The following is an 18,952-nucleotide window of genomic DNA, read 5'->3' as shown; positions in this document are numbered from 1 at the left end:
ACCAGAGCTCCAGCTCTGCCCAGATCTAACTCGACAACATGGCAGGAGATGAAGCCCAAGCCCAGGGTAGTCCAAGTCCATTCAGGCACCAAGAGACTGGCACCTGAGCTCAGACTCCAACCATAACTGACTCTGCCCACTGACAGACAGTAGCAGAAATTCAGCCCCAGTCCAGATCAGCCTCACTGACAGGCACGGGAGCCTGGCCAAGGTAGTCTTGGGACCAACTGCCACAAGCAGACCCCTAACAGAACTCAGGCCAGACACAGGACAGTCTCCTTCCACAGGAAGACCCATGCCCGAAGTCATCTGCAGCCCAGATGCACCTCGCTGATCTGCTGGAGCCCTGGCAAGGGTAGGCCCTGTTCCATCCCACCACCAGTGAACCCCCCACCAGATCTCAAGCTCCAACCAGATAAGCCTTACAGATGTGCCCAGGAGCCCCGGAACAGAGTACCCCTGGAAACATATGGCCACCATCATACCTCCACCCAAGCTCAGGCTCCTCCCAGGACCAACTCCGCCCACAGGCAAGACAACCTCCAGAGCTTTGTCCCAGCCCAGGTCCACCATAATGACTTGCTCGAGAGTGTGGGCAAGGACAGGCCTGTTCCATTTCTCCAGTGCCCGAGCCCTGCTTGAGCTCAGGCTCAGCCCAAGACTGCTTCAGCCCACAGGCAGACCCCTGCAGCAGCTCATAAATGGCCATCATTGGACTTGCTGTCCTGCACAGGAGCCCTGGAAAGGGGAGGCCAGGTTCTATCCTTTTATGGAATCATATGTCTTTCTCCAAAAAATAGAAATGTGACCTTTGTGACATTATCAAGTGTTTTATCTATGCAAGTCTTTCCTGATCTCTCTTTTTAGTTCTGTCACTCTGTTCCCAGTTGTCATCCTTCAGAGTTTACAATTCACTGTGTGAAGATACCTCTTGATGCTAAATCCCTGACTTTTTTTTTATTTTTCCAAAATGATACTTTGGTGTTGGGCATGATGCCCTATGCCTATAATACATAAATTGTGTTAGTTTTTAGTAGGCTGCTGGTTAAGGGGATGGATGAATGAGGGGGTTTATCCAGGCCTGGGGAGTGCAAGGAAGAGGTTCACACACCATGCTGGATGCAGGACCTAGGGCTATAGTAGTAGATTTGCCAGAGTGTCATGTGTGCATGCACCACTAAGGCAGAGGCAGAAGATGGATGTGCATGGAATGGACTTGGTTCCTTTTTTCCCTTTGGTTTAGGGAATCCCCACTGAGTCACTGTTGGAATCTTATGGTGAAAGAGGAGGAGGAGATCACCAGTGATGTCGAACCAAGAAGGCAAAGAGATGTGAAGGTGTGTGGACCCCCAGACCTGGGGGCTCTGCATTCTTGGTCTCAGATGGGGGGCACACTGGGTGTGTGTGGCCAGAAGCCTGAACCCTCTTTAATTACAAAAATGTCAACACAATCACACTCTCTTGCCCACACAGACTTGTACACATGCATAGCAAAAAAAGAAAACCACACATACACACCCTTCCACGCATTCATATGTTCATCTTCATGTGTGCATAACACATACAAGAAGCATAGGCACACAAAGGTGCCACTCAATCACCACTTTATCCTGGAGAAGAAAACATAATTTCAACTCCCAAATCAATGCCCTTCACCACACACTCGACACACACATATCCCATCAGCAGCATGCACATGGCTTTTCAGCAGTGCAGGAAACACATACACAGTGTGCTTCTTTCTGAACATAAACATATGTTTTCATCTATGGAGAATCTGAGGTGCTGGTGACTTGATGCAGGGCAGCTCTCAGTGACGTGCCAGAGCATGCACCATCACAGGTTCAGAAGCTGAGGAGGGCTGCGGGGAGAAAGCAGAGGGAAACCAGACCTGAAGCATGACAAGAAATCCATTCATGAACAGCTGTGAAGAGTATTTGTTTATTCCTGTAAGTGATGCCTTCATTTGCTCGTTTGTGAATTATCCTTTTGCTCCAGGGGAATCCCAGCTCACCCAAACACAAGTTTGTTATCTTCAAAGCTTCTTCTCTAGGGACTTGAATAAGGTCTGATATATACCTGTTCCCTTAGTGAGTAACTGCAGAGTCCTTAAATGCCTACACAGCCTGCCTTGGGCTCTGAGGGATGTGAAGTGCGTGGCTTCTGACATGATGAGCTGCTTAAAACCATTCGCGAGCAGGTAGGATCTTCTTCGCCTTCATAAGCAGAAGGTGAGATTGCTGTTCTTTGACCTGGGATGTGGTTTGAAATAAGAAAGAACCAAGCTTCCAAACCAATTTGACTTTAAAGCTGTGAACAAGGCAGAGGTAGGGGGATGAAGAGGAGGACTATAGGAAGAGAGGGACAGAGAGGAGAGATGAAGGGGGGGAGACAGCTTCACAGAGGAATTGAAGAACAAAGACTGGATACCCTCAGGGTCAAGTGCCTATGGAATGATACAGCCCAGAGGACAGAGGGAAGTTGGGACAGTGTGTGGCTCACTAATCATGTGGTTTGTGTAAATCCTTTCCTGTTTCTGGGCCTCAGTTGTGCATAAACTCAAGGACTGGTCCAGGGCAGAGTTTTTCAAGGGTCCATTCTGGACCCTGTTATAGTTTATGTATGAGGTGTTCCCCCAAAGGACATGTGTGAAGCAATGCAAGAATTGTCAGAGGAAAGTGATTGGATTATGAGTTGTGGACTAATTAATCCATTGATATGGATTAACTGGGCCTTAACTCTGGGCAGCTATGGTGTGGCTGGAGGAAGTGGGTTAATGGGAGTGTGCCTTTGGCAATCGTATTTTGTCCCTGGTGCATGGAGCTCTCTCCCTGCTTCCTTTTTGCCATGTCCAGAGTGGCTTTCCTCCATCACATCTTTCCACCATGACATCCTGCCTCTCCTCAGGCCTAGAGCAATGGAGTTGGCTAACCATAGACTGAACTTCTGAAACCATGAGACAAAATTAACTTTTGCTCCTCTAAGTTGTTCTTGCCCTATAGTTTGGTCACAACAACAAAGATTTGACTAAAACAGGAATGTTTCATGGGGTTGTCCAACAGCATTTATTTTATTAACTATCAGAACAAAAGAACTAGCAACAAGGTCATGATCAGGTTAACTAGAGAGGAGGCCTAAGACTGAGAATGTAGGTGATGTGCCCTGGGAGGAAGCAGCACCACAAACTGTGGGAAGAGGTGGATGTCCATGTGTGGGAAATACTGGCCTAGGTGACCTTCATGGAGCCTTCTGCTCTGTGGCTTTAAGGCACAAAGATCCTAGTCATCAGGCTGTGGACAAGTTATCTCAAGGGGGGCCTTTAGGAGTTCTCTGCACCCCTCACCCACCCTGCTTTTGGAAGAGGAAGCAGATGTTACAAGGTCACCTCATGCTGTCCTCCAACTTCTGGAAGCCAAGAAGCATCTTGAGAGGTTGGGAACCATCCTGAAGGCCTTAGACTCTGCATAAGGTGGAATCTGAACCTTTGCCCTGGTTGTTCCCTCCTGGGCCACTCTTCCCTGTGCTGTAATTTGGTCATCCTTGTCTTCAGCTCCCCACGCATGTATCTTTGCTCTCTGCATGCTCCAATGGCACATGCCTTTTCGAATCTTGAACTCAGTGTACAGGCTTGTTTCCCAGGCTGGAAGCATATTGTTTACTTGACAACATGCTGAGGGCCCAGTGAATGCTGTGAGAGGAGAGGCAGTGTGGGAAGTTCACTGCTGATTCATAGCAAGGCTCTGGGTTTTCCTGGATAAACAAACAAGCTCCCACAGCTTAGTATCCTGCCTCTGCCTCCTTAACATGCTATCTGATTCTTGTCCAAGCCACCCAGGACTGTTTCCTTTCTTCAGGGCAAATTTGGTGCCTTCATAGTAGAACCCTAGCTGGTGTTAGCCTATTTTAAAAACAGCAGGGGGAGCTGAGCCTCAGTCAACCAAATCCTGTGCCTAATGTTCCCAGAGATTTCATCAAGGGCTCCAAAAGGGTGTTCTGGCCCATTAGGCTCCATGGGGCCAGGAGGGCAGCTTCTTTCCCTCAGAACACCTGCAGATTTACTTATAGTGTTTGCATTCAACAAGTGACTTGGCAAAGACAAAATCTTAGCTGGTTGTTGCTGCACACACCTATAATTCCAGTGGCTCAGGAGGCTGAGGCAGGAGGATAGCAAGTGCAAATCCACCCTAGGCAAAGGCAAGGTGCTGAGCAACTCAATGAGAAGCTGTCTCTAAATAAAATATGAAACAGGGCTAGGCATGTGGTTCAATGGTTGAGTTTCCCTGATTTCAGTCCCCACTACAAAAGGGGAAAAAAGGCTTTACTGCCCAGGTACCCAGGAGGTTGCCCTGCTCACAATTCTCCATGGAGACCACAGATGCACATATGTTCCCTTGCATTTCCTAGGCAGAGCATCTGTTCTGAATCCACAATGCAGGACCCAGAGCCTGTGTAATGGTCACGGGTGGGGGGGAGCACCTCCCATGGGATTCCCTCTACCCATGGGAGAGTGGGGGAGAAAGGGATTTCTGTTCTATCCAGGAGGGGGATCCCTGACAGCCTTGGAGATGAGGCCAAAGATGGGATGGGCAGACGGGACCCTTGGAAGACATAGGCCTGTGGTATCCAATGTGCACAAAACCCTCAGTCCTGTGAGTCAGGGGTTGGGAACCCAGGAAAAAGGTCCATGAGTTCCTGGGAGATGGAAGTAACTTCTTGTCTTGGAGTATCAGTCCCAGTAGCATAATTTCACCCAGCTCTCTGAAGCTCTTTAACTCTGTCCCATCCCAACCTCCATCTCTCTCCCTCTGCTCTTTGGTGTTCTCTTCTCTCCCACCCTCAGTCTCTTTTTCTGTCCCTTTCAGCCTGTCTTCCTCTGTGCACTTCTCTCTGTCTCTGTCACTCTCTTTTCATGTGTCTTCTTTCTGTCCTTTTCTGGGCCCCAAATACTGCCACAAACAGGGATCAGTTGTGTTAGGAGCTGGAGCAGAAGCTGCTTGGAATTGTTGAAGTTGTGTAAAGTTGGCTTTGACCTTGGTTGCTCCTGGTTGTCTTTGACCATGATCTTTCCCTGTGAGTCCCTTGCTCCTTTCTACTGGGCCCCTTTTGCAAAACCAAATAGTCTTCCACCTGGGCTCTGACTCTTGTCTCTCTGCACATGGTGGGAGGAGCCTGCAATTGCAGGAAACTTAAGTACATGCTTAGGACCCCTGCAGATGGGGAGTGACCTGTTTGACCTTGGGGATGTTTCTACCTCTCTACCCTCATAGCTCCCATCAGAAAACTATATATATATATATATATATATATATATATATATATATATATATATATATATATATATACTCACTATGCCCAGATCACGAGAGTGAAGGAAAATTAATTTGAAAAATATTCTTTGTACACCAAAATAGGAACATAAGCCCAGTCACCTTCAGGGCCAGACCAGGAACATGAATGAGCAGAGGGATGAGATGGCACACAGGGCAGCAGGCAGGTGGGGACTGTGGCAAACTGGAGAGCACACAGATCTGCCACTCTGCTCCAGCTGATTGCCACCATGCACAGGTATGTGGACTAAACATGGTCAAACTTCAGAATTTCTAAAATTGGATCACAGATCTGTGTTTAAATTTGTTCATGATGATAGTTTCACTTTGTGGACTGGTATGGCCTGGTTTCCACCGGCCTTCCACTTCTGCCTGTGAAGATGTGGCACAATGGCCTCTCTGATCACCCACCTCTTCATGAAAAGGTCACAGGCTGAAGACTCACCTTCACAGAGGATCCTTTTGGGTTAGTAACCTCTTTCACATTGAAAAGATTAACTTGGCATTGGGATAGATTTATGTGGTGAAGGACATAATCAGGAGTTGTGGTAGATGGTAACAGGGTGGCAGGTGAATGAGGGGTGCTTTCCGATGGGAAAGGTGATTGGTCTCCTTTGGTGAAGTTACTGAGACCAGTCTGCATGTTGAGCTGAGTTAAGGAGGCCTCACTCTCCCTTCTAGGAACTGAAGAGTGAGAGCTTGGCATTCATGTTGTGACTGTGAGGATGCAGGCAAGAGATGAAGACAAGAGCAGAATGCTGAAAGACCCTGCATCTACAGTGATATCACACTGATGCCACCCCATCCCTAGGAACTCAGGGCTCCAGGAGTCTTGTTCATATAGGACAAAAAGATATCTTGTAAATCCTAACACCGTTTGTTGGATGTTCTATAACTGCGGCCAAGCACATCCCAATGTTACAATATTTTCTCTTCAGTATGAGCTTTGATGAAGTCTTGCTCAGGAAGAAATCAACAAAAATGCTATTTATCCACACTTACAGGCTGGTCATTTTCTAGGCTCTTAGATTTTGAGATGAATTGAACTCAATCCCTGCTTTCACAAAAGCAGCAAACAGGGAGAAAACAACTTGCAAAATGGTAAAGGCGTGCACAACATCTGCCATTGTTCATGGTGGCTCCACATGGGAGACATTGTGCTTGAGGATCTGCTGGATTCTGGGTGACCAACAATGATGACACATCCTATGCCTTGATGGATGGGGTGGATCTGGCCATAACCAATCCCAGGTCCATGTTGGTTCTGACTGAAAATAATTAAGAAAATTCTAGAAACCTCTGCATATGGACACTTGAGCCAATCAGGCCAAATTGGATTCCTATGTGTCCCATGCCTTGGTTCCCCTGGCTGGGAACATAATGGCTTCAATGGTGTGTGTGTGGCAGGAAGGTCACAAACAAATCATTGCCCTCCATGTAGCCCTTGCACTCTGAATCTCAGACTTGGGTATCCTCTCATTGTTGAAAGCTTTGCCCAGCCTGATGTGTGTCCCAGTTAAAATTATGCACAGTATGACTTTTGTAAAAACAATCTTTTATAACCAAGCATTTTGTTAAATTTGGGGAAAACATGTAGAGACCAATGGATACACGAAGGAACTTAATTTCTGAAATAGATAGTGGGTTCTTTTTAGAAAATATTCCTCCAAGGCCTCTGTGGAAGTGAATGTTCTTCAATTTATTTATTTATTGTTAGAATTTGGTAAGAATATTGAAGAGGGAATCAGCCTCCTTCACTAACTTCCAGGTCACAGCAGAGCGGCCTGGATATATCAACAAGCCCAGCTCTCTAGATTTGCATCCTCTGCATCCCTGAAATTTTATCTCTGGTGATTAACATGTCCTTATGCCCCACCTTTGGCAACTCCCCTTCTACTCTCTGTGTATATGAGTTGGACATCTTACAGACATCATGTGTGTGGAGTCCCTCAGTGTTTGCTGTGGAACTGGCCCACTTCTTTTGGTCATCTGTGACTCCCTTGTGTTGTCCTGCACTGAAGGTATTATTTCTTTATTTAAAGCTTCATGTGTGATCAGACATAATCTGTAAACCTATACATCTTTTGATAGACATCTAGAATTGTTTCCACATCCCAACTCCTGTGACTAATGCTAGAATGAAGGTGGAAGTGCTAATACCTTTTTCAAAACTCAATTTCAGTTTTTTTTTTTTTTTTTTTTTTTTGGAATGAATACACAGAAATGGTGTGGCCAGTTCCTGAGAGTTCTGGTTCAATTTTTTTGAGGAACTGCCATACTAGTTTCCATAGCAGCCACACCATTTTTCACTCCCACCAATAGAGGGGTTCCAATCCCCCTAGTCTCCACTAGCACTTGATGTCTTTTGTGGGTTTTTGATAAGAAAACACAGGGCTGTAGCATGTGGTGTGATGTCTAATTGAGGTTCTGATTTTCATTTCCCTGAGCACCTCATAACAGTCATCTGCGACACACCAAATCAACTGAAACAAGGATGAAGATCACATGGTTATCAAATTCAACACCTTCACCACAAATATACACAATAAACTAGAAAGAGCCAGAAGTTAACTCAACCCCATAAAGGCCATATATGAAAACCTCATAATATAATACTCAGTGGCGGTGGGAGCTGTTTATGTATGATCAGGAACAAGGCAAGAATGCCCAAGCTCACCACTTCTGTTCAGCAGAGTACTAGAAGCCCTAACCAGAGGAGCTAGGAATGAAAAAGAAAGAAAATACACCCCAATTAGAAAAGAAGTAAAAAATGTCTCTATTTGCATATGGTGATCTTATGGACATAAAACCTTAACAACTCCATAAAAAAAATTCAGTGAGAAATAATACGCCCAAATGCCAAAAGATGAAACAAGATGCTTATCTTATGCCACATGCAAATCACTTTAAAGTGAGTGGAAGACTTAAATGTGAGATCTATGGCTGTAAACTTCCTAGGGGGGGGGGGAAACAGGAGAAAAAAACCCTTCATTGTCTAGTCATTGTCATTAGTCTCGGCAATGATTTCTTTCTTGTTTCTTTTTTGTTTTGTTTTGTTTTTTGTTACAACATTTATAGCACAGACAACAAAACAAGAATAGATAGTGGACAACATCTTCCCATACTGCAGAAGGGGACAAACAAAGTCAGGGCAGAAAACAACCTGCAGTAGGGAGGAAATGCTTTCACACTGTGGATTTCCAAAATATATAAGAATGTCCTAGGGTTTAATAGCCAAAAAAGTTACCAATCCAATGAAATCATGGCTAAGAACTGGAAGAGACATTTCTGGAAAGAGACCTGTCTTTATTAACCTGAGCAACCTCCCTGGGAAAGGTATGGGTGTGAGCAGAGAAATGGTGCCCAGGAACCCGAGGTCTGATTCCCAGCTGGTGCGGACCTTGGTTACAATGATCAATTTAAGAATTGCCACAATGACAATAAATAGGTTACTTAAATTGAAATTCTTGGCCAAAAGGTAAGCATGAACTTTAAATTTTGGTATATGTTCTAAAACTTCTCTGACAATTTTGCATTGCAATTATCAGAGCATGACAATTCCATTTTCCAACCCTGTCAACATTAGATTTTTCTCATTCTCTTTATTCTTTTATTAGATAGGAACATACACATACTTTATATATTCTTTGGATAGCTATATTAACATGAAATGCAATCACAAGTTTATAGTATGTCATATTTTATAAATGACCTACATTTGTCTTTTCCCATTTTTAATAGGCTGTTTGTTACTTCTTCTTGAATTATAGGAGCTCAGTGTATGATTAACCTCTGGTGAGTGAGCTGTGCAGACAACCACAGGAACATCACCAAAATACTGTTTTCAAGCAACTGTCAACAGTTTTGCCTCATGTATAGAGCTCTTTGCCAGCTTGGAAATTCTGGTTCTTCTTATATGTTTCCAGAGTGAAATCAAGTTTTTCAGATAAGATATTCTGGTGAATATGGTTGATATTGTTGACAAGTCAGAGAAGATAATTTCAATATTTCACAATCATGTTTTATTTTTACATGGACAACATTTGGCGCACCCAATTCAGGATTAGGTACTATAAATCTCTTGAATTAATGAATAGAGTCAATCCATGAAGTCCTACTGAAAGGAAACGCAAAAAAATTCAGGAATATGCATAATCTAGATTCATCTATCTATCTATCTATCTATCTATCTATCAATCTATCTATCTATCTATCTATCTATCTATCTAGGCTATTTGTTTCTTGTTGAGCTCCTGGGGACTTTCCTGGTGCAGGGATTGACTTGCACTTTATCTGAGCCCTGGCAGCCATGCAGGTTGGCAAAGAAGATCTGGGCCAGTCCTGAGCTCCTGCAGGGGATCTCCTGGTGGTGGGATAGATCCAGGGCTATCCTGTTCAATGGGCTCCCATGCATGTCAGCAAGGCAGATCTTGGAGGAGCAAGAGCTCCTGCGGTGTTCTGCAGGTGGTGGGATAACCCTGGGCCTACCCTGAACTCTTGCTCCTGCACAGGTCGTTGAGGAGGACCTGAGCTGTGTATGAGCTCCAGAACATGTCTTCCTAGAGGCGATCCTGGGTGGATGCTAAGCTCCAGCCAGTGTATCCTGTTGGCGGGATGAACTTGGGCCTAACCTGTGCTGAGGCTCCCTTGCAAATCTGCATGGTCAATCTGGGCAGAGACTGAGCTCCTGCTGGGGTCTGCAGGTAGCGTGAAAGACCAGGGCTTACCCTGTGCTCCTCCTCCCGTTCAGGTCATAGAAGCTGATTTAGGCCAGTACTGAGCCCCAGCACGTGTCTTTCGGTGGCCAGAGGAGATCCTGGGCCATGCCTGAGTTCTGGAGAGAGTTCCAGTGGGCGAAGGCATTTCTGAGCTCCAGCATGGTTGGCTGGTGGGTGCAGGTTGTCCAGGCCAAACCTGAGCTCTGGTGGAGGTCTCACAGAGGTTTTATGGACCCGGGCTACCCTGTCCCCTGGCTCTTGGGCATGTTGGCAATGTAGATCTAGGCAGAACCTGAGATCCAGCAGGGGTCATTTGGTGGAGGAATGGATCCTGTGTTACCTTGGGCACCATCTCCTGTGCAGGTCGGCAAGGTGGACCTGTGTGAGACCTATGGCTACAAAGTTCCTAGAAAAAAAACAGGAGAAAAGAAAACCTTCATTGTCCAGTCATTCTCATTAGTCTTGGCAATGATTTCTTTCTTTTTTCTTTCTTCCTTCCTTCCTTCCTTCCTTCCATCCTTTCTCTCTTTCTTTCTTTCTTTCTTTCTTTCTTTCTTTCTTTCTTGATACAACATCTATAGCACAGACAACAAAAGCAAGAATAGATAATGGACAACATCTGCCCATACTACAGAAGGGGACAAAAATCAGCGCAGGAGACAACCTGTAGATGTGAGGAAACACTTGAATCTGAATTTCCAAAATATATAAGAATGTCCTAGAGTTTAATGGGAAAAATGTTACCAATCCAGTGAAACTATGGCCCAAAAGCTGAGAGAGACATCTCTGGAAGGAGGGCTGTCTGTTTATGATTGTAAGCATCCCCCAGGAAAGGCATGGGTGTGAGCAATGCAATGGTGCCCAATGACTTTCCCCAGGGACCTGAGGTCTGATCCCTAGCCAATGGGGACCTTGATTACAATGATCAATTTCATGGTAAAATTTAAAAATTTGCCATAATAAGTATACATAAGTTATTTGAGTTGGAATTCTTGGGTTAAAGGAAAGTGTGCACTACAAATTTTGGTATATATTTTAAGCTGCTCTGCAGAAGGGTTATGACAACTTTTCATTGCAATTATCAGAGCATGACAATTCCATTTTCCAACACTGTCAACATTAGGTTTTCTCATTCTCTTTATTCTTTTTATGTGATATGCACACACACAAATGTACTTTATATATTCTTTGGATTACTATATTGACATGAAATGCCATCTCAAGTGTATGGTATGTGCTATTTTATAAACAGCCTACATTTGTCTTTTCCCATTTTTATTAAGGTGTTTGTTTCTTTTTCTTGAATTTTATGAGCTCCGTATATGATTAACCTCTAGTGAGCTGTTCAGAAACCCAAAGGAACATCATCAAAATACTGTTTTCTACCAACTGGGAACAATTTTGCCTCATGTAGAGAGCCCTTTGCCAGCTTGGGAATTCTGGTTCTATTTCCAAATTTCAGATGTGAAATCAAATTTTTCAGATGGGGCATTCTGGTGAATAAGATTGATATTGGTGAAAGTCAGGGAAGAAATCTTCAATATTTTACAATCGTGTTTAATTTTTACATGGATAACATTTGGGTCACCCAAATCAGGCTTAGGTAATATAAGTAAGTCTCTTGCATTGAAGAATAGAGTCAATCCATGATGTCCTACTGAAAGTAAATGTGAATAAAATCAAGAATATGAATGAGCTAGTTTTCTTTCTTTTTCCTTCCTTCCTTTATTTGCTTATTGTTTTGGCTATTTATTTACTCATCAGCTCCTGGGGGGTTTCCCCTGGTGGGATTGATCCATACCTAATTAGGGTTCTGGCAGCCATGCAGATCCATGAGGAGGATCTGGCCTTACCTGAGCTCCATTGGCAGTCTGCTGATGGGTGCATACAGTCCTGGGCCCTGCCTGAGTTCTGGAAGTGTCTGCCAGTGGACTGAGTTAGTCCTGGGATGAGCCTCAAATCTGGTGAGGGTCTGCTGGTGGCTTGATGGACTCAGGCCTACCCTAGGTAAGGACACCCATGCGGTTGCAATAGGCTGATCTGGACAGAGCCTGAGCTCCAGAAGAGGTCATCCAGTGGCGGGATGGTCCTAGGCTTACCCTGAGCATGAGCTCAGGAGAGTTTGGCCAGGCAGATCAGATCTAGGCATAAGCTCCTGCAGTGGTTGGCTGGTGGGGGAATGGACCTGTGGCCATTCTGTGCCCAGGATTCCACTGCAGGTCATCCTCACAGATCTGGGGTGATCCTGAGCTCGCAGAGATGTCTGGCAATGAGTGGAGGAAGTCCTGGGCTGAGCCTAAGAACCACAGATGTCAGGTGGTGGCAGGTATAACCAGGGCTTTCCCTGGGGCCTGGCTCCTGGGCAGAGCTTGAGGTCCAGGTGAGGTGTGCAGGTGGTGGGATGGAACCAGTCCTACACTTGCCAAGGTTCCCGTACAGGTCGGAGAGGCAATCCTGAGCCAAGCTTAAGCTCCACCTGATATCTAGCAGTGGAGAAATGAACTCAGGCCTACTACTGGACTCCCACAGGTGTACTAGGATAATCTGGGCTGAGCCCAAGCTCCAGCAGGAGTCAGCAAGTGAGCAGAGGCAGTCCTGGCCCGGGCCTGAGTCTGGTGTGCATCTGACCATAGATAGAGGTGGTATTGGGCTGAGTCTAAGCTCCAGCAGGGATCAGACACTGGTGGGATGGCACTATGTCTATCCATGTGTGGCTCCCAAGTAGGTGGACTAGGCTGATCTGAGAAGAACCAGAGTCCAGAAGGTATCTGCCTGTGGGGTGAGGCTGTAGAGCGTGTGGACTGAGCTCTACCAGGGGCCTACTTGTGGCAGTTGATCCCAGGCCTACCTTGGACCAGGCTTCCACACCTGTCAGCACTGCTGATCTGGGTGGGGTTGAACTTCGGTGACTGATTGTCAGTGGGTAGAGTAATTCATGAGCGGAGCCTGAGCTTTGGTGCCAGTCTCATGATGACTGGATCGACTTGGGCTACCCTGGGCTCTGGCTTTGTCTCCTGCCAGGACACTGAGTTGGATCTGGTTAGAGCTGGAGCTCTGGTGGGGATTCTGCAGGTGGCGGGATGGAACTGGGCCTCCCCTTGCACAGGATCCTGCGCAGGTCAGCAAGGCCAATCTTGGCCATGTTTGAGCTCTGCCTGTGGGCAGAGACGGTCCTGTGTCTGGCCTGAGGGCTGCTTGGGGCCTGCTTGTGGCAGTTGGTCCAAGGCCTAACTTGGGGCAGGCTTGCTTGCCTGTCAGAGGGAGATCTGGACTGGGGCTGAACTTTGGTGACTGTCTGACAGTGGGCAGTCATTTCTGGGAGGAGCCTGAGCTCAGGTACCAGTCTGAAGGTGACTTGATGGACTTGGGGTACCCTAGGCTCTGCCTCTGTCTCCTACCATGTTGTCGAGTTGGATCTGGGCGGAGCTGGAGCTCCGGTGGGGGTCTGCAGCTGCCAGGATGGAGCTCAGCCTCCCCTTTCCTGGGCTCTTGTGCAGGTCAGCAAGGAAAATATGGGCCATTTATGAGCAGCAGGGGACTGCCTGAGGGTGGAGGTGGTCCTGGGCCAAGCCTGAGCTCCAGCAGGGCTCAGACAGTGGAGGAATGGAACATTCCTAACCTTTCCCTGGCTCTGGTGCAGATGGTCCAGCTAGACCTGGGCTGGGAATGAGCTCTGGAGAGTGTCTTGCCTGTGGGCAGAGTCGGTCCTGGGCCAAGCCTGAGCAGAGGTGGAGGTCTGGTGGTGGCCATATGTTCCCAGTGTTACCCTGTGCCAGGGCTCCTGTGCACATCTGCAAGGGTTAACTGGTTGGATGCTGAGATACAGCAGTGTGTCAGCTGTTGGCAGGAGGGAACAGGATCTACCCTGTCAGGACTTCTCAGTGGATCAGCAAGGTGGATTGGGGCAGAGATGAGCTCTGGCAGAGGTGGGCCTTTGGGCAGAGACCGTCTTGTTTCTGGCCTGAGCTCTGCTCAGGGCCTGCTTGTGGCAGTTGGGTCCAGGCCTACCTTGGGCCAGGTTCCTGCACCTGTCAGCAAGGCTGATCTGGGTGGCTGCCAAAATGACTTTTGGCAGGGTAGGCCTTTGGGCAGAGACTGCTAGCCTCATGGTTACTGGATTGCCTTGGGCTACCCTGGGCTAGGACTTCATCTCCTGCCATATCATGGAGTTGGATCTGGGTAGAGCTGGAGGTCTGGTGGGGTTTTGCATGTGGCGAGATGACATTGGGCCTATCTTTGCCTCTGCCTCCAAGCAGGTCAGCGAGGCCAATCTTGGCCGAATTTGAGCTCCACTTGTTGATCGGAGGTGGTCCTGTGTCTGGCCTGAGCTCTTCTTGGGGCCTGCTTATTTCAGCTGGTATCAGGTCTACCTTGGACTAGGCTCCCGTGCCTGTCAGTGAGGCTGATCTTGGTTGGGGCTGAAGTTCTGCAGCTGTCTGTCAGTGGGCAGAGTCGGTCCTGGGCAGAGCCTGAATTCCAATGCAAGCCTCTTGATGACTGGAAGGACAAGGGCAACAGTGGACTCTGGTTTTGTCCTGCCAGGTCTTTGAGTTGGATCTGGGCAGAGCTGGAGCTCTGGTGGGGTTCTGCAGGTGGTGGGTTGCAACAGGGCCTCCCCTTGCCTGGGCTCCTGTGCAGGGTAGTGAGTCCGATCTGGGACTTGTGTATGCTCTGGCAGGGTTCTGCCTGTGGCAGAGTCAGTCCTGTGCCGAGCCTGAGCTCTGGTGGTGGTGTGGCGTTGGACATATGCTCCCAGGGCTACCCTCTTCCGGGGCTCCTGTGCACATCTACAAGGCTAATCTGGTGGGTGCCTGAGATACAGCAGGGGTCTGCTGGTGGTGGGATGGACCAGGGCCAACTCTGGGCTTCAGCTACCACTCAGGTCGTCGAGGCTGAAATGGGCCAGGATTGGCCACCAGCGAGTGTTTGCTGGTGGGCAGTCTGTCCCGGTCCGAACCTGAGCTCTGGAGGTAGCTGCTGGAGGGTGGAGGCAGTCCTGAGCAGAACCTGAGCTCTGGTGCCAGTCTCAAGATGAGTGGATGGACTAGGGCTACCCTGGGCCCCGTCTCCTGTGCAGGTCCTCACGGTGACTCTGGACTGGATCTGAGCTCCTGCAGTGGTCTGCTGGTGGGCAGAGGCAGTCATGGCCCGAGGCTCAGCTCTGGGGAGGGTCAGCCAGTGTTGGGATGGACCTGGACCTACCCTTTCCTGGGCTCCATGCAGGTTTTCAAGGCTGATCTGGGCAGAGCCTGAGCTCCAACAGGTGTCTGCCAGTGTGGGGAGGTGGTCCTGGGCCAGACCTGAGCTTGGTGCAGGTCTCCCAGTTGAGGGATGGACACTGGCCTACCCTGTGTCTGGCCTCCTGCCCAGGTCAGCGCGGGCAGATCTGGACTGTACATGAGCTCTCGTTGTTGTCTGCAGGTGAGTAGAAGCATTCTGGGCTGGGCCTGAGCATCCCTCTGCAGCTCCAGTGCATCTGGGAAGGGCCTGAGCTCTGGTGGGTATCTCTGGACCTTTATTTTATTCATTTGTTTGTAGAAGGTACTGAGAGTCAAACCCAGTGCCTCACACATGGGAGACAAGGGTTCTATCACGGAGTCACAACCTCAGCCCTATTTGCTTCTTGTTGACCTTTAATCATACCATCTTTTTGTTCTATATCATTTTTTTCATGCATGAATTTGAATTTTAATAAATAGCTATTATTTGATATCACCAGCAATGCTTCCCAAGCTGGCCCCAAAAGAGACCTTGATCCTCAGCAGGATTACATCCTACACATCCGCGTCACCTCTGGCAAAGGTGCGGAAGAGTGATAACTAAGACATGGTCCATGACTCTCAAGTTTTGGGAAAAATTGCTTTGAAGAGGTAAAGGATAAGCGGTCACTTGACAGAGACCCTGCAGAATTCAGAGCAGGTATGTTTTTGAATAAGATTTATGTATTGATAAAGTTTGTTTATTTCCTTTTTGCTGACGTTGATTTATCTGTAATTTTTTCTTTTTGGAACAGGGATCAAACCCATGGCTTTGGGAATGAGAGGCAAGCACTTTGCGGCTTTGCCATTGATCTCTTCCCAGGCCATTCATTCATTGTCAGCGTGGGAATTTGGGGCTGCTTCTATGAATGAATCTACTATGAATATTAAAAAGAGACTGACCAATGGCGTTCATACGTGTCCAACGCAATTAGCATAACTTTGGGCCAATCTCATTGGTCCTTCTTTCAAATCCTAATTAGCATAAGTTTGGACCAATAGCATTGGACCAAGTGCTATATAAACCCCTTGGAGGCTGCTCAGAGGAAGAGAAGCTGCGGACGCCATCCAGATCGCCGCCCTTGAGTTCGAGTTCCCCGGAGATTCCCTGGAGTTCCGCCTGAGGGCCAAGGAAGTTCCAGCCTGCTTTGTTTCCCGGAGATGGTTCCTGGACTTTGTAGAGACTGCCGAAAGAAGAAGAAACGGTTGAGGATCTGCCGGGGTCTGCTGCAGCCCTGGATGGAATGGCCCGCTATGAAGAGCTAGGACTCCTCTCTGCTGCAGAGACCTCCCTGCCCCTCGCGGGCAGCCCCCTACCTGCCGGCAGAAGCCATGGAGTTTCATCTTTGAACTCCGGTTCCAAAGGTATTGTTATATTCTAGATAATTAGTCTCAATATTGAAATTTGTTAATTTTAATTTCTAATAGTGAAAATTATGAGATTTATAAAGAATAGAAGATTATTTCCCACAGTTCTGGAGGTAAGAAGCCAGAAAAAGTCTGGCCCAATCGTTGTGTGGTCATTTGGCAGAAAAGTGGGAGAGACTATACCCACTCTTAAAAGCCCTTTTTCTTTCCATTCATTTGAAGTTGATTTGAGTGTTATCAAAATGTTTAAAGGAACCTAGGAAATGTTTCATTTTATTAATTTTCACTTATTGGTTGTTTAGTTATAAAATCCATTTTTAAAATATTTTTATGTTGTTAATGGACTGTTTATTTTATTTATATGTTGTACTGAGAATTAAACCCAGTTCCTCACACATACTAGGCAAGTGTTCTACCACTGAGCCACAACCCTGGCCCATAAAATTCATTTTGATATAGTCCATATTTGTATAATTATACTTTATCTTTTTAGAGTTGCATTCTTAGGATGTGCATGGCGGTGGGATTCACTGTGTTGTTTCCACGTATATACATGGGAAAGCTGTGTCAGAGTCTTTCCACTGTCTTTCCTTTGCTTATGTCCTCTCCTTTTCCTCCATTCCCCATTGTCTAATCTACTGCACTTCTGTTCCTATCACCCCTCCTGTTGTGAGTTAGCTTCCACATATCAGAGAAAACCTTTGTCCTTTGTTTTTTGTAAACTGGTTTAGCTTCATTAGCATGATTGTCTCCAGGTGAATCCATTTATGGGCAGATACTGTAGTCATATATTTTTCTGAAAATTGGTATGTTTTCTTTAATCAACTTTTTAAAAAAGTTGTTCTAATTCTACGTGACAATGGAATGCACTTTGACATATCATAAATAAATGTAGTATGATTTCTCATGTTTCTGATTGTGCAGGATGTAGCATCATACTAGTCATGTATTTGTATACATACTTTGGATGATAATGTCTGATTCATTCTACTATCCATTCTACCCAATATACTCCTTCCCCTCTCTTCACTCCTCTATGCAATCTAAAGCAACTGTATACTTTCCTACTCCCCCACCTTCTCATACTGTGATTAGCATAAGCATATCGCATATCGGAAAACTTTCAACCTTTTGTTTTTTGGGATGGGCTTATCATTTAGCATGATAAGCTCCATCCATTTACCAGCAAATGTCATAATTTCATTCTTCTTTAAGGCTGAGTTGTATTCCGTCATATATATGTGTGTGTGAAATTGTTTTTGTGTGTGTGCTTGTGTGTGTGTGTGTGTAGACACACACACACACACACACACACACACACATGTATATCTATACTCATACACACCACATTTTCTTTATTCATTTATCTGTTGAAAGGCACCTAGGTTAGTTCCATAGTTTAGCTATTATGAGTTGAGCTGCTGTAAACATAAGGTGGCTGTGTCATTGTAATATGTCGATTTTAAGTCGTTTGTGTATAAAATGAGGAAAGGGATAGCTGTGTCAGATGTTGGTTCCATTCCACGTTTTCTGAGGAACCTCCATACTGCTTTCCATAATGGTTGCACCAATTTGCAGTCCCAGAAGCAATGTGTGCATGCAGCTTTTCCCCACATTCTCGCCAACATTTATTGTTACTTGATGATTGTATTCTGGATAATCATGTTTGTGACTGGGGTGAGATGAAATCTTTGAGTAGTTTTGATTCGCTTTCCTCTAATGGCTAAACGTTGAACAATTTTTTCATGTATTTGTTGCTTCTTCTGTGAAGTGTCTGTTCAGTTCTTAGCCCATTTATTGATTTGGTTATTTGTTTTTGTGGTGTTATGTTTTTTGAGTTCTGCATATATCCTAGGGATTAATGCTCTGAGGTGCATGTGGGGAAGATTTTCTCCCATTCTGTAGGCTCTCTTTTCACATTATTGATTGTTTCTTTTGCTGAGAATATGCTTTTTAGTTTGAATCCATCCTGTTTATTGATTCTTAAATTTACTTCTTGGAATGTAGGAGTCTCCTTAAGGAAGTCAGATCTTAGACTGTCATAGTCAAGATTTGGGCCTACTTTTTCTTCTATTAGGACAGGTTCTCTGTTCTAGTGCCTAAGTTTTGATCCATTTTCAATTGAGTTTTGTAAAGAGTGAGGGAGAGGGCTTTACTTTCTTTTTGTTTTATGTGGCTTTACAATTTTCCCTGCACCACTTATTGAATAGAGTTTTTTAAATTTAATGTATGTTTTTGGTGCCTTTGTCTAGTATGATATAACGGTATTTTGTGAGTTTGT

This window comes from Marmota monax, unplaced genomic scaffold, assembly GCF_021218885.2.
Source record: "Marmota monax isolate L192 unplaced genomic scaffold, Marmota_monax_Labrador192_F-V1.1 WCK01_AAM20220418_F8-fsc00818, whole genome shotgun sequence".
Classification (NCBI taxonomy): domain Eukaryota; kingdom Metazoa; phylum Chordata; class Mammalia; order Rodentia; family Sciuridae; genus Marmota; species Marmota monax.
This window is presented reverse-complemented; position numbering follows the sequence as displayed.